The sequence below is a fragment of the Megalobrama amblycephala genome, linkage group LG6 (assembly GCF_018812025.1).
Source record: "Megalobrama amblycephala isolate DHTTF-2021 linkage group LG6, ASM1881202v1, whole genome shotgun sequence".
In the NCBI taxonomy this organism is placed as follows: Eukaryota; Metazoa; Chordata; class Actinopteri; order Cypriniformes; family Xenocyprididae; genus Megalobrama; species Megalobrama amblycephala.
The window spans coordinates 45,657,360-45,680,118 of record NC_063049.1 but is presented as its reverse complement, the minus strand read 5'-3'; the positions used below and the strand labels follow the sequence as shown (position 1 = coordinate 45,680,118).

The 22,759-nt window shown below is 37.7% G+C and overlaps 1 protein-coding gene across 5 annotated transcripts in view; it reads right to left on the bottom strand.

Moving 5' to 3' along the window:
* mid1 (midline 1) overlaps nucleotides 1–22,433 on the bottom strand; it is a 50,339-nt gene extending 27,906 nt beyond the window's left edge. The window contains exon 1 of one of the 5 annotated variants that reach the window (XM_048194872.1): nucleotides 22,288–22,433. The gene's annotated coding sequence lies outside the window, so the exon portion shown is untranslated. Of the gene's footprint in view, nucleotides 1–2,979; nucleotides 3,223–10,249; nucleotides 10,407–15,830; nucleotides 16,030–22,287 lie in introns of those variants that run through there. The other 4 variants (XM_048194871.1, XM_048194870.1, XM_048194873.1 and 1 more) reach the window with 4 other exon arrangements.
* Between the last annotated feature and the right edge of the window lie 326 nt (nucleotides 22,434–22,759).

Genomic DNA, 22,759 nt, shown 5'->3' with positions numbered 1-22,759 from the left:
CTAGATTAAAATGACCCAATTGCTAGGTTAAAACGACCCAATCTCTGTGTTAAAAACGACCCATTGTCTGTGTTGAAACAACCCAATCTCTGTGTTAAAACGACTCAATATCTGTGTTAAAACAATCAATCACTGGGTTAAAATAAAATTGCTAGATTAAAATGACCCAATTGCTAGGTTAAAACAACCCAATATCTGTGTTAAAACGACCCGATCTCTGTGCTAAAACGACTCAATCTCTGTGTTAAAAACGACCCAATCTCTGTGTTAAAAACGACCCAATCTCTGTGTTAAAAACGACCCAATCTCTGTGTTAAAAACGACCCAATCTCTGTATTAAAACGACCCAATCGCTGGGTTAAAATGACCCGATCTCTGTATTAAAACGACCCAATCGCTGGGTTAAAATAAAATTGCTAGATTAAAATGACCCAATTGCTAGGTTAAAACAACCCAATATCTGTGTTAAAACGACCCGATCTCTGTGCTAAAACGACTCAATCTCTGTGTTAAAAACGACCCAATCTCTGTGTTAAAACGACCCAATCTCTGTGTTAAAAACGACCCAATCTCTGTGTTAAAAACGACCCAATCTCTGTATTAAAACGACCCAATCGCTGGGTTAAAAACGACCCAATCTGTATTAAAACGACCCAATGGCTGTTAATACAACTTGATCGCCGTGTTAAAACGACCCAATCTCTGTATTAAAACAACCCAATCTCTGGGTTAAAAACGACCCAATCTCTGTGTTAAAACAACCTGATCTCTGTGTTAAAACAACCTGATCACTGTGTTAAAAACGACCCAATCTCTGTATTAAAACGACCCAATCGCTGGGTTAAAAACGACCCAATCTCTGTGTTAAAAACGACCCAATCTCTGTGTTAAAACGACCCAATCTCTGTATTAAAACGACCCGATCTCTGTATTAAAACGACCCAATCTCTGTATTAAAACGACCCAATCTCTGTATTAAAACGACCCAATCTCTGTATTAAAACGACCCAATCGCTGGGTTAAAAACGACCCAATCGCTGGGTTAAAAACGACCCAATCTCTGTGTTAAAAACGACCCAATCTCTGTGTTAAAACAACCCAATCTCTGTGTTAAAACGACTCAATATCTGTGTTAAAACGACCCGATCTCTGTGCTAAAACGACTCAATCTCTGTGTTAAAACGACCCAATCACTGGGTTAAAATAAAATTAAAACAACCCAATCTCTAAAACGACCCAAGATTAAAAAAATCGCTGTGTTAAAACGACCCAATTGACCCAATCTCTGGGTTAAAAACGACCCAATCTCTGTGTTAAAACAACCTGATCTCTGTGTTAAAACAACCCGATTGCTGTGTTAAAACGACCCAATCGCTGGGACCCAATCTCTGTATTAAAACGACCCGATCGCTGGGTTAAAAACGACCCAATCTCTGTGTTAAAAACGACCCAATCGCTGGGTTAAAAACGACCCAATCTCTGTGTTAAAAACGACCCAATCGCTGGGTTAAAAACGACCCAATCTCTGTGTTAAAAACGACCCAATCGCTGGGTTAAAAACGACCCAATCGCTGGGTTAAAAAACGACCCAATCTCTGTGTTAAAACGACCCAATCACTGGGTTAAAATAAAATTGCTAGATTAAAATGACCCAATTGCTAGGTTAAAACGACCCAATCTCTGTGTTAAAACAACCCAATCTCTGTGTTAAAAACGACCCAATCTCTGTATTAAAACGACCCAATCGCTGTGTTAAAACGACCCAATCTCTGTATTAAAACAACCCAATCTCTGGGTTAAAAACGACCCAATCTCTGTGTTAAAACAACCTGATCTCTGTGTTAAAACAACCCGATTGCTGTGTTAAAACGACCCAATCGCTGGGTTAAAAACTACCCAATCTCTGTATTAAAACGACCCAATCTCTGTATTAAAACGACCCAATCGCTGGGTTAAAAACGACCCAATCTCTGTGTTAAAAACGACCCAATCGCTGGGTTAAAAACGACCCAATCTCTGTGTTAAAAACGACCCAATCGCTGGGTTAAAAACGACCCAATCTCTGTGTTAAAAACGACCCAATCGCTGGGTTAAAAACGACCCAATCGCTGGGTTAAAAAACGACCCAATCTCTGTGTTAAAACGACCCAATCACTGGGTTAAAATAAAATTGCTAGATTAAAATGACCCAATTGCTAGGTTAAAACGACCCAATCTCTGTGTTAAAACAACCCAATCTCTGTGTTAAAAACGACCCAATCTCTGTTAAAACAACCCAATCTCTGTGTTAAAAACGACCCAATCTCTGTGTTAAAACAACCCAATCTCTGTGTTAAAAACGACCCAATCTCTGTGTTAAAACAACCCAATCTCTGTGTTAAAACGACCCAATGGCTGTTAAAACGACCCAATCGCTGTGTTTGTCCATTTTTAACCCAGCTTGAGTTGTTTTTAATCCAGCATTTTTTAGAGTGTAATAAAGTCAAGCCACGAAACCTCAATGATACAATATAATAAATATGCAAGAGAATTATGTAAAGCCCAAAAAGGAGCTTCGTCTAGATTTGTGCCTCATTTCTACTGTAAACGAAACCATAATAGATCATCAATCAAAAGTTGAGTTTATCATTATTGGAAAGATCTGAACGGGTTAAAATCGAAGCATCAGGGCGAATTAATGTTTAACTGTTCAAATGCCTTCAGAGCAACAGACCAAAAACCATCTTCTGTTACTCTAAACATTCACTGACTTGATAAGAGCAGTTTAACACAACAAAATCTGGACCATTTCCACAGGAATCAACTTTAAACTCTGTGCGGGCGCAGTTTCACACCGAACGCGTTTGATTCAACACTAAACATGCGGAATATTAGTCTGCTGTCACTCACACACACACTAACACACACACACACACACACACACACACACACACACACACACACACACACTATTACAGTACGCAGTTCTGTTTCACCCACCGATGGATTTCGCGTCGCTTCTCGCTTCACAGCCATTTCCAGAACTTCTGTACAGATTTCAGAAAGCGTGTTTTACGCGGAGAAAAGCTCTAGTGCCAGAGCAGCAGTTCCAGATGGTTCACGCTTAATCCAAAGTCACGGCCAGTGCGCAACGGTGAACTCACACACACACACTCTCTCACACACATACACACGCTACAGAGGGAAGTCCGACCCATTTCCGCGAATCGGTTCTTTCGAACAGTTCGTTTCAGCAAACAAGAGATTCGGCGATTCTTTTGCGTCATCACGTAACCCTTGACATCACGGCGTTCCCATAAATATGTCAGTATATCAGTTATTTCAGTGTCATGGATATATTATTATAGTTTTTGTTAATATTTTGAATTAGATTTTATTTTTTATTTTCATTTTAATAAAATATCTTATTAAATATCTAATTAAATATCTTTAAGTAGCTTTAGTACTTTAACTATTACTTTATTTCAGTTGATGTTTATTTTTCATTTCAATTAATAATTTCTTCTTTTTTAAATGTTTTTAGTTTTAGTTAACACTAATAACCCTGAAGGTTATGTATTTGGTTGTTTATTGTAATTTCACAGATGCCAGTTCAGGTTCAGATTTGAAATGGAAAGGAAAAGTTTTGGTCAATATCATTTTGTGATGATTTTGCATTAAAAGAAAACAAATAAAAAAAAAACAATTTAAAAAATGTGAAATCAGAACATAGAAAAATACTAGAACTTCACAAAATTAATTTGCATCTTTCAGATTTTGCATGTTCAAGCTGTAAATATTTCAGCACATTTTATTTCCTAATATTTCTGACAATTATACAGCAAATTATCAATCAAATCCTTGCATGATTATCAAAATGATCAAAAACTTGTTAACTGTAACTTGCATCACCAAATATAGTAAAAATTATATTTTAAAAGAAAATGCATTTTATTGGAAATGTTGAGGCTACATTCAAGTTTTAATGATCTTGATATTTAATAAGCATATATATCATTTTAAATAAATAGGCAGGATAGATAGCCAAGTAAAATATTATTAAAATTATTAATTCTCAGAATTAACTATGAGAACCACTAAAATTTACATATGTTATGACCCCATTGTTTACTGCAATGTTTAACAAAAATAAAAAAATAAAAATGACATTATGAATCACACATGAGCCGCTCCCAATGATTCAAAACGATTCATGAACGAATCCTTTAGAGTGCAGTATTGTGAACTGGTTCATGAGCGGACTCGACTCAAAAGAACGAATCTTTGGCGAATCGGACATCACTAATAAACACACAGACTCAGAGAGAGAGAGAGAGAGACGCTGGTAAGTGAAGTCAGCACAACAGGAAAAGCTGCTGATAATTCCAGGAAAAGCGACTCCGCCTAGAGAAGTGCCGTGGAAAGAGATTCGGGAGTCACTGTCTGTCCGACTCACTTCTGAGTGACAGAGAGAAGTAAAACACTGGGAATAAATGTGTTGATTTAGTCAAGAGCAGAGACTGATCCAGATTCAGCCGGTTAACTGTAATTATATGGTTTATCCTGATGGATTGACCTCCTCCTCTGCTGTCCAGTCGATTGGTTTTGCTTCAGGCCCAGATGTTACACGCGTATAAAAAGTTCTTCAAATTAATTAATGTTTTAAATTAATTAAAGCCAAACAACATGCAACATCATGACAGAGAAATGCAGATTCACGACGGATACACAGAACAAAATCTGGGACAAACATTGTTCTATATTAGCCATAATACCAAGTGACAGATGGATTTATATCAAAACATCAGAGTTTGTTTGGACACATGACCTTTGATGACCCGTTATGATTTAGACAAAGGGTTTATATATATATATATATATAAGTATACAAAATATAATATATTGATATATAGAAACACTGCAGCGCAAAATGGATCTTGATGATTCTAAAATAAAATATTTTCTTCATGCAGAATGTTTATTTTATATATTTACGTGTTTATTATTATGAAATATGATTGGCACGTTCTTGACAGATTCATCAAACTCCCATCGGCTGCAGTTATTAAATATGGATGATAAACAGAAAGTGATTCCTGCAGTATCACTCACATCTCTCTGATGGAAAATGAATTGTGACCGAGCGAGTGTGTTTTTCCCAGCAGCTGTTGGAGGATTCAGAGTCGCTCGTGTCAGAAGTGGCCTGAGGACCAGCAATGACTGCCATCATCACACTGAGATCCAGTTCACACACACACACACACACACACACACACACACACACACACACACACACACACACACACACACACACACACACAGAACACTGTTCATGCACTCAGTGTTAAAACAGCACATTACACTGACTACAATCAGCAGGCGAGTGAGAATCTAGTTTGCATGTGTGGCCTTGGGCCAATAAAAACCTTTGATTCGTTTTTTTTTCTTTCACTGTAAAATTACAATAATATGAAGTCTTGGTATATAAAATAAATTAAAATAAATCTGCTTAAAATGCTAGAAGAAAAATAAAATGAGTATTCTTTGAATACTATTATTATTTTGCACAGTTTTGCTTCTCGAGTAAATCCATGTAGTACGTTTAGACACTTTGCAGTGTATATTGTGATATTTGACAGTAATTATTCATCTGAACACTTCTTCACCATCACTCTCTCATGTGACTGACCTACACATGTCCTGATCTCACTGATCAATCCGTCCAAGTACGCAAATATACTGCATTAGTGTGAACCAAAACTGACACTGCCAGTCAATGACACACAGATCGATGCTGTGAACGACCCGTCCTTGTTTCACCAGCTCCATTCTGAGCGATCCAGAGCTCCTGAATGAAGGGATTTCAGGATTAACCTGGAACTGATATTTGAACACATCCGGTGTGATTATTGGCTGCTGTACGAGATGATAAACGATAACAGAGGCTTTCTGCACTTCAGATCTTGATCTCACCAGTAAGATATTTCAATACTTCACTCAGATGCATGAAAGCTGTTCGTCTCTTTATGGATCTGGACACTTAAAACAAGTGACTGTCTCTGCATTTACACACTCTAAACTATCCTGGGCTAAAAACAACTCAAGTTGGGTTAAAAATGGACAAACCCAGCGATTGGGTTGTTTTAACCCAGCGATTGGGATGTTTTAACCCAGCAAATGGGATGTTTTAACCCAGCGATTGGGATGTTTTAACCCAGCGATTGGGTTGTTTTAACCCAGCGATGGGATGTTTTAACCCAGCGAATGGGTTGTTTTAACCGAGCGATGGGATGTTTTAACCCAGCGAATGGGTTGTTTTAACCGAGCGATGGGATGTTTTAACCCAGCGAATGGGTTGTTTTAACCCAGCGATTGTGTTGTTTTAACCCAGCGAATGGGATGTTTTAACCCAGAGAATGGGTTGTTTTAACCCAGCGATTGGGATGTTTTAACCCAGCGATTGGGATGTTTTAACCCAGCGAATGGGATGTTTTAACACAGCGAATGGGTTGTTTTAACCCAGCGATTGGGATGTTTTAACCCAGCGAATGGGTTGTTTTAACCCAGCGAATGGGATGTTTTAACCCAGAGAATGGGTTGTTTTAACCCAGCGATTGGGATGTTTTAACCCAGCGAATGGGATGTTTTAACCCAGCGAATGGGTTGTTTTAACCCAGCGAATGGGATGTTTTAACCCAGCGAATGGGTTGTTTTAACCCAGCGATTAGGATGTTTTAACCCAGCAAATGGGTTGTTTTAACCCAGAGATTGGGTTGTTTTAACCCAGCGATTGGGATGTTTTAACCCAGTGAATGGGTTGTTTTAACCCAGTGATTGGGTTATTTTAACCTAGCGATTGGGATGTTTTAACCCAGCGATTGGGATGTTTTAACCCAGCGATTGGGATGTTTTAACCCAGTGAATGGGTTGTTTTAACCCAGTGATTGGGTTATTTTAACCTAGCGATTGGGATGTTTTAACCCAGCGATTGGGATGTTTTAACCCAGCGAATGGGTTGTTTTAACCCAGCGATTAGGATGTTTTAACCCAGCAAATGGGTTGTTTTAACCCAGCAAATGGGTTGTTTTAACCCAGAGATTGGGTTGTTTTAACCCAGCGAAGAGTTGTTTTAACCCAGCGATTGGGATGTTTTAACCCAGAGATTGGGTTGTTTTAACCCAGCGAAGAGTTGTTTTAACCCAGTGATTGGGATGTTTTAACCCAGCGATTGGGATGTTTTAACCCAGTGATTGGGTTATTTTAACCTAGCGATTGGGATGTTTTAACCCAGCGATTGGGATGTTTTAACCCAGCAAAGTTGTTTTAACCCAGGATTGTTTTAACCCAGCAAATGGGTTGTTTTAACCCAACGATTGGGATGTTTTAACCCAGTGAATGGGTTGTTTTAACCCAGTGATTGGGTTATTTTAACCTAGCGATTGGGATGTTTTAACCCAGTGATTGGGATGTTTTAACCCAGCGATTGGGATGTTTTAACCCAGTGAATGGGTTGTTTTAACCCAGTGATTGGGTTATTTTAACCTAGCGATTGGGATGTTTTAACCCAGCGATTGGGATGTTTTAACCCAGCGAATGGGTTGTTTTAACCCAGCGATTAGGATGTTTTAACCCAGCAAATGGGTTGTTTTAACCCAGCAAATGGGTTGTTTTAACCCAGAGATTGGGTTGTTTTAACCCAGCGAAGAGTTGTTTTAACCCAGCGATTGGGATGTTTTAACCCAGAGATTGGGTTGTTTTAACCCAGCGAAGAGTTGTTTTAACCCAGTGATTGGGATGTTTTAACCCAGCGATTGGGATGTTTTAACCCAGTGAATGGGTTGTTTTAACCCAGTGATTGGGTTATTTTAACCTAGCGATTGGGATGTTTTAACCCAGCGATTGGGATGTTTTAACCCAGCGAATGGGTTGTTTTAACCCAGCGATTAGGATGTTTTAACCCAGTGATTGGGATGTTTTAACCCAGCGATTGGGATGTTTTAACCCAGTGAATGGGTTGTTTTAACCCAGTGATTGGGTTATTTTAACCTAACGATTGGGATGTTTTAACCCAGCGATTGGGATGTTTTAACCCAGCGAATGGGTTGTTTTAACCCAGCGATTAGGATGTTTTAACCCAGCAAATGGGTTGTTTTAACCCAGCAAATGGGTTGTTTTAACCCAGAGATTGGGTTGTTTTAACCCAGCGAAGAGTTGTTTTAACCCAGCGATTGGGATGTTTTAACCCAGTGAATGGGTTGTTTTAACCCAGCGAATGGGATGTTTTAACCCAGAGAATGGGTTGTTTTAACCCAGCGATTGGGATGTTTTAACCCAGCGATTGGGATGTTTTAACCCAGCGAATGGGTTGTTTTAACCCAGCGATTGGGATGTTTTAACCCAGCGAATGGGTTGTTTTAACCCAGCGATTAGGATGTTTTAACCCAGCAAATGGGTTGTTTTAACCCAGAGATTGGGTTGTTTTAACCCAGCGAAGAGTTGTTTTAACCCAGCGATTAGGATGTTTTAACCCAGCGAATGGGTTGTTTTAACCCAGCGATTAGGATGTTTTAACCCAGCAAATGGGTTGTTTTAACCCAGAGAATGGGTTGTTTTAACCCAGGTTGTTTTAACCCAGCGAATGGGTTGTTTTAACCCAGCGATTGGGATGTTTTAACCCAGCGAATGGGTTGTTTTAACCCAGCGATTGGGATGTTTTAACCCAGCGAATGGGTTGTTTTAACCCAGCGATTGGGATGTTTTAACCCAGCGAATGGGTTGTTTTAACCCAGCGATTAGGATGTTTTAACCCAGCAAATGGGTTGTTTTAACCCAGAGATTGGGATGTTTTAACCCAGCGATTGGGATGTTTTAACCCAGTGAATGGGTTGTTTTAACCCAGTGATTGGGTTATTTTAACCCAGTGAATGGGTTGTTTTAACCCAGCGATTGGGATGTTTTAACCCAGCGAATGGGTTGTTTTAACCCAGCGATTAGGATGTTTTAACCCAGCAAATGGGTTGTTTTAACCCAGCAAATGGGTTGTTTTAACCCAGAGATTGGGTTGTTTTAACTCAGCGAAGAGTTGTTTTAACCCAGCGATTGGGATGTTTTAACCCAGTGAATGGGTTGTTTTAACCCAGTGATTGGGTTGTTTTAACCCAGAGATTGGGATGTTTTAACCCAGCGATTGGGATGTTTTAACCCAGTGAATGGGTTGTTTTAACCCAGTGATTGGGTTATTTTAACCTAGCGATTGGGATGTTTTAACCCAGCGATTGGGATGTTTTAACCCAGCGAATGGGTTGTTTTAACCCAGCGATTAGGATGTTTTAACCCAGCAAATGGGTTGTTTTAACCCAGCAAATGGGTTGTTTTAACCCAGAGATTGGGTTGTTTTAACTCAGCGAAGAGTTGTTTTAACCCAGCGATTGGGATGTTTTAACCCAGTGAATGGGTTGTTTTAACCCAGTGATTGGGTTGTTTTAACCTAGCGATTGGGATGTTTTATCCCAGCGATTGGGATGTTTTAACCCAGCGAATGAGTTGTTTTAACCCAGCGATTGGGTTGTTTTAACCCAGCGGTAGGGTTAAATGTTTGCCCAACCTGCTGAGTAGTTTTATTTAACTCAATTATTGTTTACAAATTACTGTATTACTTAAATGAACCCAAAGTAGGTTGCAAATGAACATTTATTAATAAGTTTAATGAATAATAATTATTAATAAATGTTCAACTTTTGATTATTATTGTTGTTCCCTCTAATAATTATGTCGGATTTTTAATTTCCAGCATATTTTGGGTTCATTTTAAGCAAGAAATAGGCCTACAGTCATTTTTAAACAATAGTTGAGTTAAATAAACCTACCCAGCTTTGGTCAAACATTTAACCCAATCGCTGGGTTTGTCCATTTTCAACCCAACTTGGGTTGTTTTTAACCCAGCATTTTTTAGAGTGTACGGATGACATCTCAACAGTGACATCTATTGGTAGATATTAGAAAAACAGAAATGTCCCGAGATAAACTTTACCGATCACTTCAAGACATCTGAGGCGCTGCGTTCATATAAAGTTTTCTTTCCACTGAAGGAAGTAAAGAGACTGGCTCATGATTCAGTCTGACTTAATAATGACTTTCACAGACGTCCGAAACTGAAACGAAAGCTCCTCAAAACTCCGTGTCTATTCAATATAAAGTACTGAAAAGAACAAATCACTTCTCTGAACAGCAGCTTCATTCGGCCGGAGGAATGCAGAATGTTTCTTCTTACCTGCAACATGATGAAAGTCTCACTGTCTGATAAAAGCGAGCGAACGGAGACAGTTTCGGGCTGAATGAGTGGAGAGTGTGTCCAGTTTCAGACTGTCAAAGAGCTGCTGTGTTTCACTGTCTTTCGCTTCAGTTTCTGCCCCTCTTTCCATCTCTAATATCAGCCGATGACGGACCACCGAACCAGCCAATCAGAGCGCAGGGATCGGGCGTCTACCAGTGTGGGCGGGGTTAAGTGATGTTAGGGTTTTCAAACTGGAGGTCGAAATAAATGTAAAAATAAATAAATAAGAAGATTAAACTAAAATAAAAAAAATGTAATAAAATAAAACATTTGATTAAACTATTTGATACTATTTGACGATTTGATATTTGATAAAAGTATTTGATTACATTCTGTGGAAAACGTGCGAATTCATGTTCCAAACTGCTGAAAAGCAGTCGGGACGGATTTCGCGGGAAATAAGCGACTCAGAGCTGAAGCACAAGCAAATCAATGTTCTTCTGCGGCAAGATTCTTGCAGTTTTATTTTTTTTACCGCTAGAGGGACACAATTTTATGTAAGCCCGTTTCCGCCACTAAATAAAAAAAATAAAAAGAGTAATTGTGACTTTTTATCTCAGAATTCTTACTTTATATCACACATTTCTGACTTTATATCACGTAATTTTGAGATATAAATTTGCGATTGCGAGATAAAAAGTCACAATTACTCTTTTTATTTTTTTATTTAGTGGTGGAAACAGGCTTCCATACAATTTACCTAGTGTAAATTTAAATAAAATAACTTTTGAACTCGATAAAGTATGACTAAATGTTAAATGAACGATTAATTAATGCTTTAGGATTATTTTTCACTGCTAGTTCATGTTAACTAATGTAGTTAACTAATGTTAATAAATGGAAAATTGTTACTGAAAGATTAAAGATTAAAAAAGATAACAGCACACAGGTTTGAAACCACATCAAGACCTTTAACACTAAAGATTAAAATAGTCTACATATTTGCAAGCACAGACTCGTAGTTCATGCCTTCACTTTACTGCAGAACACATGATGACAGTAAAAGCCAGACTGAGAAATCCAGTTTAATTTGATCTCACGGCTGCCAGTCAGTGAGAGTCAATCATCTTATGGAGAGACAATAAGTGACGACACAAACATTAGAGTCAAGCAGCAGCTGACACAATTACAACAACATTCGATGGTTTAAAATGCAAAGAATAAAGGATCATCTGTGATGTTTCTCTTTGCTTTTGGTCCAACATCAAAAGCATTACATCATGTGTGACACATTCAGGGTGTTTCTTCAACTTCAGCCACTTTCACAGCTTGATTTTCATTCAGACTAATAACAGATTTCAATTTTTTGTTATATGAAGGTCTAGGTATATGCCTCTAATAAAGTTGTTGAAAAAAAACAAAAAAAAAACGAGTGTACTTGTTTACAAAGAAAACAGCAGTGACAGTGAAGAGCTTGAGATGAAATGTGAGATGCATGATGTAAAAACAAAGACAAATTAAGATAAACATCACTTTTATTCTGCATTATTTCCAATCAATATGCCAAATGATGCAAAAATATGGTTAAATATACATGCACTAAAACTATGAAATTAAAATAGTCCAGATAAATATGAGATGTGATGAAAATGATCATTAGCCATGTTTCCATTCACCTATTTTTATGCGCATTTTAGGATATTGCATAAAAAACACTGGATGGAAATAACAAGATGTGCATAAATTCTAAAAATGCAAATAAAAATCATATGCGCTCAATTGAGGTGAATAATAATTTTATCCGATAAGAAGACGTGCATAAACTACAACAGAAACTCCAAAGCTGAAATATAGCTGCAAGCAGCAATGACGGGTCCAAACCTCGGCGCCACTGTCACCTTAAGGAAACCTATGCATGGCGGGCAACAATTTTAATTTAATTTAAATCAAACAATGATTTTACATGATATGAGACACTTCCTGTTTTCCTTTTTTTGTCATTACTTTGATCCCTCGCCATGGCAACACTGTTCGAGATAGGAACACTGTTCCTATAATCATTCGCAATTTAGCATCTTCAGTGTCTTTGTTTCACGTTGAACGAGTTTGGTGGCGATTGCATGAATCTCCTATGTTTTTAAAAACTCAGAGCCTGATTATTAAAAAAAAATTCACATTCAAAATATCTGACTCCCTGTTGGTCCGAGCTAATGACTGTAAATTAGAAAGTTGTCCGGCTCGATGAAGACAATATATGTACCAAGTTTGGTGACTGTAGGTAAAACTAACCCCTAACTTTAGACAAAAGGTGGCGCTATAGAGGCCCTCCTCCATGCACATTTCTAAAGCTTTGCCCATGTCTTCTGGCTGGCAACTCTGATGTGTTTCATGCAATTTGAGGCATGCTAAGTGCCTCAGAAACCCCCATAAAGAATATTAAAGTTTAATGCGTTGCCATAACAACAGTATTCAAGATATCAAGAATCCTTTCACAGGTGTGCATCTGCGGTGTCTTGACATTATTCTGACGAAGTCTGAAGCAAATCGGGTAAAAATAAGAGGCCGATTTCAAAGCATTTTGAAAGTGACACACTTCCTGCTGCCAGTTGGTGGCACTATGACTTTGATGATGACGATTCCTACGTGTGTGAAAAGTTTCAAGGGTTTTTGAGCATGTTATGGGACTCAAAAGTGCCCAAAAGTTCAAAAAAAAAATTCACATAAGGAAAACAATAGGGCCTTTGCCCTTTTTGAGGCCTTGGGCCCTACTAAAACTGATGTGCAACAATCGTGTCTTTGCCTCAGCAGAGGCTGTGATTGGATAACTGGACTAACCAGTGGACCAATCACATCGCAGCATCTCAAATGTTGGTTTGGTGGTTCTGAAATGCCTGAGTCAAAGTCTGTCATCAGAATGATTTTTTTTCATTTCCTCCAGAAGCGTCTCACACGATTGTGTTCCCAAACACCAGCATCCGAACGCAAGATCACATGACAGCGTTTATTGCATTTCGTCTGACGCTCTGAGACCAACTCATTTATGATGGAGGAAAAAAGAGCCACAGTTTGGGAACCAAGTTTGCACCTTTTTCGCAGGAAGTGATGATTTTGTTCTCTTGAACTGGATGGAAACGCTGCTTTATTAACAAATGTTCCGATTTTGCGCATAAGTTTAGGATGGAAACATAGTTATTGTTTGTTTGTTTGACTGAACTAACCTGTAATGATGTGCATGTGTGTCTTGAATGCTGTTATTGTCAAATTAAAAGTTCACAAGAAGTTTCCAGCGTTGAAGAAACACTCGCTTCTATAGATTTAACACGCTGCTTTTTACGATTGGACATGCAATCTGATAGCCTGTTCTAGGGAACTCAACCGCTTTCACTAAACAAACGTTTATTCTGCTCTGTATAAAAGCGTCGGCGTTTCCAGTCAGTGGCGTTGTGTGCATGTGTGGAAATACTTTGGTTGACTGCTATAATATCACTGCAGCTCTTTCCCAAGTCTGCGGTAAAACAGAAGAATGCTGGAATTTCTGCTGCCTGCAGTCAGACGAGTTCAACAGAAACTGCCCTTCGTCCTCACTCTTTTCAACTTAGATAACGTTTAGAAAAGTGAACCGTTTCACCAGCTCTTGCAGCATGAATGTCATCGATACCTCCAGCCATCTGATATGGATTGTGATAATGATTGTTCCACGTATGATCTGTGGATCTGTGCCCAGATCATGCGTTTTTTCCAAGCCTCACTCTGGCATTATTCTGCAGCTCTAATTCTGTCCGAAGACCTTCAGCCAAACCAGAGCAACACAAACCACAGTCTCAGTGAGTGTGGGCGATGGAACAGTGAACACAACTATAACTAACTAACTAAAACGGGTATTAAAATGGGTGTTAAATGGCTCAACGCAGCTGCAGTACGAGGACTGAGAGTCGACATCGATTCCAGGATGAGATCATGAAAATCTGGCTTTTGTGAATTCAAGGGAGAGTTCAGATGGAAGTGAATTACTCTTGTTGTTTATCTCAAGCCACATTGGACATTTTTTCCTGCAGATGCAAGAGTTGCACCACTAAATGTTTATTTCCTGAAGGAAATATCAGTGTTTGTGCAAAATGCAATCAAGTGTTAGGTAAATTCAGTTTGTATTTTTAGCATTTGATTCTGTGTAAAAAACATTCAAAACATAATCTAACACAGTCTTTGCAGTGCAGTAAAAAGTTAAACAGATGCAAGAAAGAAAGCCAATCAGAATTCAGTATGCAAATATTACAAGAGACCATCCAATTTTGAATGGTGAACATTTGCATAAATAATGCATAAATAATGCAAATCAATGGGGATCTTTTTTTTAAACTTTAATCTTAAAATTCTTAAAAAGTACAAAAGCCTATACATTTTTGTGCACAGTGTAATTTTCTACTTATTACACTCTAAAAATGCTGGGTTAAAAACAACCCATTTTGGGTTGAAAATGGACAAACAGTGCAATTGTGTTGTTTTAACCCAGCGGTTGGGTTAAATGTTTGCCCAACATGCTGGGCAGTTTTATTTAACTCAACTATTGGGTTAAAACAACTCTTTCGCTGTGTTAAAACAACTCAATCTCTGCGTTAAAACAACCCAATCTCTGTGTTAAAACAACCCAATCGCTGGGTTAAAACAACCCAATCTCACTGGGTTAAAACAACCCAATCGCTGGGTTAAAACAACCCAATCTCTGCGTTAAAACAACCCAATCGCTGGGTTAAAACAACCCAATCTCACTGGGTTAAAACAACCCAATCGCTGGGTTAAAACAACCCAATCTCTGCGTTAAAACAACCCAATCGCTGGGTTAAAACAACTCGACTGCTGTGTTAAAACAACCCAATCGCTGGGTTAAAACAACCCAATCTCACTGGGTTAAAACAACCCAATCACATCTCTGGGTTAAAACAACCCAATCTCTGTGTTAAAACAACCCAATCGCTGGGTTAAAACAACTCGACTGCTGTGTTAAAACAACCCAATCGCTGGGTTAAAACAACCCAATCTCACTGGGTTAAAACAACCCAATCACATCTCTGGGTTAAAACAACCCAATCTCTGTGTTAAAACAACCCAATCGCTGGGTTAAAACAACTCGACTGCTGTGTTGAAACAACCCAATCTCGCTGGGTTAAAACAACCCAATCTCTGTGTTAAAACAACCCAATCGCTGGGTTAAAACAACTCGACTGCTGTGTTGAAACAACCCAATCGCTGGGTTAAAACAACTCGACTGCTGCGTTAAAACAACCCAATCTCGCTGGGTTAAAACAACCCAATCTCTGTGTTAAAACAACCCAATCGCTGGGTTAAAACAACCCAATCTCTGTGTTAATGCACAAAATAAATGAATAAATAAATAAATAAGTAGTTGCATCCATAAGAGTAAAATGATCTGCCAAACAAAGTTTTGAATGAAGACTGCATGGTAAACACTTCAGATTTAATGAATTGTTGAAGTACTTCAGGTTTAATATACTTTAGGTTTAGAAATTTAGAACAAACTGTGAGCAGAAAGAAAGAAGGAGCCAAACAATCCACGTCTTACCCTACTTATATCCAGCATTTCTGTACGAAAACCCTGTCTGTTCCTTCAGCACCTTCCACTAAAAAACAGATACTAAATGTGATGTTTTTCTCCCAGCGTTATACTGGCAATCCCAATCCAAACGCTTCCAGCAGTTTCAAGCTCTGAGTTTTCGTTTTTTTATTAATGTTATGTTTTTGTCTGTTCGCTCACTCCTGTCGTCCGGTGAAGCTGCCACTCACAGTGAGAGACATGCGGAAGGAGGCGTTTGTGCTCACAGACACTTGCTAATTAGGACAAAGGCATTAAAACAAGGTTAGAAGGACCTGACAGCGTGAGGGCTGCGTCTAAATAACGGCCTCCTGTTCCCAGAGCTCATTTGCATTGAAATCATGCCAGGCTGCATTCACTTGATCCCAGATTAAAACAGGCCGTGAAAAGGGAACTCAAAGGATGTCGTGGTGAGTAGTCGACTTCAAGACTGAAACTTAACCAATTTGTACCCAAAATGCTAATCCACAACATCTCTTTATCAAGCAGAGCCTAAATTTACGATTTATGTTTGTGAATTGCAAATAAAGTTTCCATGCATTTGGATTACAACTAGTGCTGTCAGATCGATTAATCGCAATTAATCGCATCTAACATTAAAGTTTGTAAATATAACTTATATATATATATTATTATTTATTATTATTTTATTTTTTTTCTACAAACTTAAGATGTTAGATGTGATTAATCATCATAAAATATCCCACAGAAGAAAATAACAGTGAGGAAATTTTTGTTATTGAACTGAATTGATCTGTATTTTTAGAGCTGCTTTTTTAGTTGATGAATTTTGCAACATTAACACCATTTTTCCGTTTATCCCTGCAGAACTGCTTTGAAACTATCTGCATTATTGTATAAAGCGCTGTAGACATAAAGCTGAGTTTATGTGTGTGCACTGTTACTTTAAGACCATCGCATGCTTGTCATGCCAGCTGTTGCCATGGTGTTCTGCGGGCATCTGCCACACATCTTGGCGCTGCTGTAAAACCCCAGACTCCTGCACTCTTGGAAACACAGAGGAGTTTGGGGCAAAGCAATTGGTTTTAAATTGTGCTAATGACACACAAGCCTTCAGATGGTGGAGCTCGACTGTAAACTGTTACGCTCACACACGGGGTGACCAGCACTGATCTGTTCCTCAGGTTAGTGACATCACACAGTTATTTTCAGACATTATGCTCTGAATATGTTGTTTTGAGTTATGTCTGTGAAATCATCAGAAATACTAAAATATGACACTAAAAGCAGAAAACATTTTCGTTCCTTTAAATAAAATAAAGCAAAATATATAAAAACTTATTTTATTTCAGCTAGTTGCCAAGAAAACATTTCTCATTTTCACTTAGTTTTACTTGATTTACTAAAATAACTCAAACTAAAACTGAAATAAAAATGAATAAACACTATATAGACATAAAAAAATAATAAAAATGAAAAAACACAATGAAAATTACTACATTTAAAATGAAACCATAAAATATAAAAATAAAAACCAATCAAAAATATTGATTAAAAAAACTATAATAGTATCCCAATTATACTAAATTTTTATTATTATATCATCAGAAATTTTCATATTGATGGTATCTGCCTAGCAACAGCCCAGCAACCTCCCAGAACACCATAGCAACCACTTATTAACACCCTAGCAACCATTCAGAACACATTTGCCTTAACAGTAACCTAGTAGCAACCATTCAGAACACATTTGCAACTCCTTAGCAACACCTTAGTAACCACTCAGAATACTTTAACAGTAACCTAGTAGCGACCATTCAGAACACATTTGCAACTCATTAGCAACACCTTAGTAACCACTCAGAATACCTTAACAGTAACCTAGTAGCAACCATTCAGAACACATTTGCAACTCCATAGCAACCACTCAGAAAACCTTAACAGTAGCCTAGTAGCAACCATTCAGAACACATTTGCAACTCCTTAGCAACAGCTTAGTAGCCACTCAGAATACCTTAACAGTAGCCTAGTAGTGACCATTCAGAACACATTTGTAACTCCTTAGCAACACCTTAGTAACCACTCAGAATTCCTTAACAGTAGCCTAGTAGCAACCATTCAGAACACATTTGCAACTCCTTAGCAACAGCTTAGTAGCCACTCAGAATACCTTAACAGTAGCCTAGTAGTGACCATTCAGAACACATTTGTAACTCCTTAGCAACACCTTAGTAACCACTCAGAATTCCTTAACAGTAGCCTAGTAGCAACCATTCAGAACACATTTGCAACTCCTTAGCAACACCTTAGTAACCACTCAGAATACCTTAACAGTAACCTAGTAGCAACCATTCAGAACACATTTGCAACTCCTTAGCAAACACCCAGAAAATCTCAACAGTAGCCTAGCAACCATTTAGAACACATGTGTAACTGCTTAGCAACACCTTAGCAACCACTCATAATACCTTAACAGTAGCTTGGTAGCAACCAATCAGAACACATTTGCAACTGCTTAGTAACACCTTAGCAACCACTCAGGATATTTTAACAGTAGCCTGGTAGCAACCATTCAGAACACATTTTCATCTGCTCAGCAACACCTTAGCAACTGCCTAGCAACCACTCAGAAAACCTTAACAGTAGCCTAGCAACCATTTAGAACATATCTGCAACTGCTTAGCAACACCTTAGCAACCACTCAGAATACTTTACTGGTAGCCTAGTAGCAACCATTCAGAACACATTTGCAACTGCTTAGCAACACCTTAGCAACCACTCAGGATACCTTAACCCTAGCCTAGTAGCAACCATTCAGGACACATTTGCATCTGCTTAGCAACACCTTAGCAACTGCCTAGCAACCACGCAGCACACATTAGTAACTGTTCAGCAGCACCCTAGCAACCACCCCAAACACTTTAGCAACTACCTAGAAGGACATATTAGAAGTTTCCCTTCAAACTGATAAAAACTTTTTAAGCAAGTCTGTGTCAGATTTTCAGTCGTTCAAACGTACGTTCTCTTTTCCTCCTACGCGACACATAAAACACACTCTCAATCTGAGAGCGAAACTTTCAGATCAATATGTGTCTTCCTCTCAGCTCGTGTCAAGAGTTGATGCAAAATCCACCAACGCTGGAGAAGGAACGTTTCTGTGCTCACAGTGAAGTGTTGCCAAGTCCACGGTTTTCCCGCGGAGCTGGATTAGTTTCACACTGTTGCCGTGGGTTGTTTTTTCCTTCTTTTTTTAGTCTGCAGGTTGAAGTGATTTTCACCCCCCAGAACGCGATTGGGCTAGATTTAACCGGGTTTGGGCGGGTTTTGAATAGTATTTGTGGTGGTTTTGTTACGCAAATCTGGCAACCCTGTCCCTGAGAGAGGATCGTACTGTACTGACTCCAGTGTTAGTGAGTGAATGACAGCAGCTCAACTCTTCGTTATTCAGAAGCTACGATAACAAATGCTGAGCATTGATTTATTTAACACGCTTGAATTATACATCAAAGGACGGACCTGACCGTTTCAAATGAACTCAGTGTCCAGTGAGCTAACTGTATATAACCACATCATAAACATGTGTTAAAAAGCAGTTTAAATCATTATAGACAGTATTTAACAGTTTTTGAGACATGAATTAAAACATGCACATATCTGTGTCGATAACGACTCAAAACTAATAGTGTTTGTGATTTTACACTGTAAACAAAATCATTTTCTGTCTTGCTTTTCAATAAAAAAATATTTAAACATTCTTAATAAGTGTATATAAGTTTAAACCTTCACTATATTGTGTTAGAATGTTTTTTACAGTGCACAACTGATCATAATAATCTTGTTTTCCCTTTGAATTAAGATATTTGTTCTTGTTTTAAGCACAAACTCACTTCATTTTGATCAACTTTTCATTACACAAGTCTTCTTCAAGTGCTTCTCCAGTAAATGCATCTGGATTTAAGAATGTTTCGAGACAGAAACAGTGAGGAAGAGCACGATTAGTTTGCAGCGCGCTGGTGTCCAACACTGTCATCTGCTGCTCAACCAACAAATAAAGCAAGTAGGTCATCAATTAAAAGGCCGAAGCGACAGACTCGTTAAAGCATTTAGAGCGACTTACACTGAATCTCAGCTGAGCGTCCACCAGTAAACATCTCCAGGAGCCAAACAGAGATGATGTTCGGACAGAAGCACATGAAGGACAACAGAACAATCGTGTGTCCGCGCCGCCCCTCCTGTAGGCCGTGTTCACGCGAGCATGAAGCGCAGCGGGGGAATCGCCTCCATCAGCCTCACAGCAGAACGCTTCACCACAGACAAAACTAACTGCTGTCCAGTACAAGTATCTAAACATCCTTATATCAGCATCTTCTCACTGTACTCTAATGAGCATAAAAAACATGCACACAAAAAAGTGTTTAATAGCACCTTCTGCTTCACATTTGAACTTTTAAAGACGTCACATTGTTTTGTGATTAAGTGTTTTCTGAGCACGTCTGAAAGAATAAATGAGGGCGAGTTCTTCACACTGATTCGCTCGTGTGTAATTAGCACGTGCTCAGCTGACCGGAAAACTCTTTCTTTCGCTCCTGGAATAAAGCGAGGGAACTCCCACCACTCCTCTGTCTGTTATTGTGCCATCAACTATTTCACAAGACATGTGACAGCAGAGCGAGCTGTGATTGGCTGCTCAGACGATCTGATTGCATGGGGGATCAGACGTGTGTATCGACCACAGACCGGAGATCACAAGCACCCTTCAGAATCATACGTGACAGACGGGACACGGGCGACGGCCATCACACTAAATGAACATGAAGGGCTCCGTTAGAGAACGAGTATGAGTGACCTCAAGCTGACCTCAATAAACTGAGTCATATGAACAAGTAGAACTAGAACTAAAGCTGATGTCCTCTGCAGATCGAGTCCCACAGCCTTCAAACACCTCTGATGAAACGAAAATCAATAACATATTATTTTAATCATCTATTTAGATACTTATTATACCGTTTAAATAGATACATTTAAATATATGTAAATGCTGATTAAAAATATATAAAAATATATGTATTTGCATATATATATATAATTTTATATTTTACTTTAATTATATATAGTTACAGTAAAAGTTGTTATTATTAATAAAAATTATGATTAATTTGTATTAATTAGTAATTTTTTATATTTTACTATTATTTATTGTAACAATATGCATATTGTTACAATAAATAATAGTCAAATATAAAAAATATTATTTTATTATTTAATAAAAATTACTCAATTATTTACATATACAAATAAACACAAACAAATAAATATAAATAAAAATATATTATCATATTTGATATATCGTTTAAATAAATGCAAAATGGAGTTAATTAAAAGTTACATTAATATATATATTTAATACATATACACATTCATACATATATTTAGTTACAGTAAAAGTTATTAATAAAAAGTATTATTAATTATTTGTGTGTGTGTATACAGTAAAAGTTGTTATTAATAAAAAATATTAACTTTTGTTAATAATAAATAATTAGTGAATAATATTTTTTTATATTTTACTATTATTTACTGTAACAATATACTTATATATTGTTATAGCAAATAATATTATAGAAAATATTTAATTATTATTTTATTATTTAATAAATTATGATAATTACTTATCAATTATTTATTTACACACACACACACACACACACACACACACACATATATATATATATAATCATACATATAAATAAAAATATTGTGTCATATTTGCTATATTGTTCAAATAAATACAAAATGAAAATATAAATATTTTGAAGTTACATTTATATAAATTATATAAAAATAAATATTTTATATTGTTTATATATAAAACAACAAATATTTAAATTTATATAATTTAAATAGCTAAATGTAATTTTAAATAATTTAGCTTTAAAATATTTATAATATATTTATATAAAATATATATTAATTGAGTTTACTGTAACTACACACACAGCACACAGTATATATAGTATGCATTCATAATGATATGATATGTATCGAGGCTTTTCATTATTCGGCCCACACTGAGTTTAATAGTTTATAGTTTATAGTTTATATTTTATCTGCTCTGAAGTATTTCATCTGCATGTCTTTGACGTCTTTAGAGTTTCTGAAGCTGATCTGGTCCAGATTTCAGACCTTCACTGACATTAACAGTTAATTCTGAACATCATCAGTGTTTGACCACAGAGTCACAGAGACGTTTGAGAGCACAATAGTTGCTGAACAACACCACAGACCTCCACAGCACAACCATGATCAGAAAAACATGTTTGTGTTTGACTGTGTATTGACTCGAGGAAATAAAGTGACTCCCGTAGTGAAGATGAAGTTCAACATTTCAGCCACTTCTGCACGAGTCTCCTCTGGAATGGAATGGGAAATAATCTCAGCCTGTAATAATATGAGTCTGCTGTCTTACCTGCTTCCCCATGATGAAGATGATGATGATGATTATGGTCAGATTTAGTGTCTCTGATGCAGGAAATCAGGCGTCTGACGATAGTGTTCATGCAGTGGTGAAAATCCTCCGTCTCTATCAGGGTGTGTTCATGAAACACGCCTCGCTCCAGACCGATCTGCAGACAGGTTCACACAGGAGCCGTCAGGAGTCAACACACACACAACTACACACAACTACACACACTTCAACACACAACTACACACACTTCAACACACAACTACACACTTCAACACACAACTACACACAACTACACACTCTTCAACACACAACTACACACACTTCAACACACAACTACACACTTCAACACACAACTACACACAACTACACACACTTCAACACACAACTACACACACTTCAACACACAACTACACACACTTCAACACACAACTACACACAACTACACACTACACACACTTCAACACACAACTAC